General features: G+C 45.3%; 1 protein-coding gene across 1 annotated transcript in view; it reads right to left on the reverse strand.

The window, feature by feature from the left end:
• EPG5 (ectopic P-granules autophagy protein 5 homolog (C. elegans)) overlaps nt 1-320 on the reverse strand; it is a 62,986-nt gene that overhangs the window by 62,238 nt on the left and 428 nt on the right. The gene's annotated exons all lie outside the window — the stretch shown is intronic.

Raw genomic sequence — 320 nt, forward strand, 5'->3', positions numbered from 1 at the left:
AAAAAAAAAAAAAAAAAAAAAAAAGCTTATTTACACTCTCCAACAGCAGAGAAACTATCACACCCTTTACCTAGGCTGCTAGTCACTCCAAGCCTTCTTATATGGCTTGAGAAAAGCGCTGGCATTCAGAAGCCTTTTGAGAAAAACACGCAAACACACACACCCCCACCCTGCTTCCAGCAGAAGAGGGCAAACAAACACGGACATAAACACCGCCCAGAGCAGCCACCCCCTCCACAGCTTTAAAAAAAAACAAACAGAAAACAGGAGTAACCCCAAATCCCAGCCAAACCCCTTGACCATAGCCCCACGGTGGGTAA

The sequence above is a fragment of the Calidris pugnax genome, unplaced genomic scaffold (genome assembly GCF_001431845.1).
Source record: "Calidris pugnax isolate Ruff unplaced genomic scaffold, ASM143184v1 scaffold144, whole genome shotgun sequence".
NCBI classification, from domain to species: domain Eukaryota; kingdom Metazoa; phylum Chordata; class Aves; order Charadriiformes; family Scolopacidae; genus Calidris; species Calidris pugnax.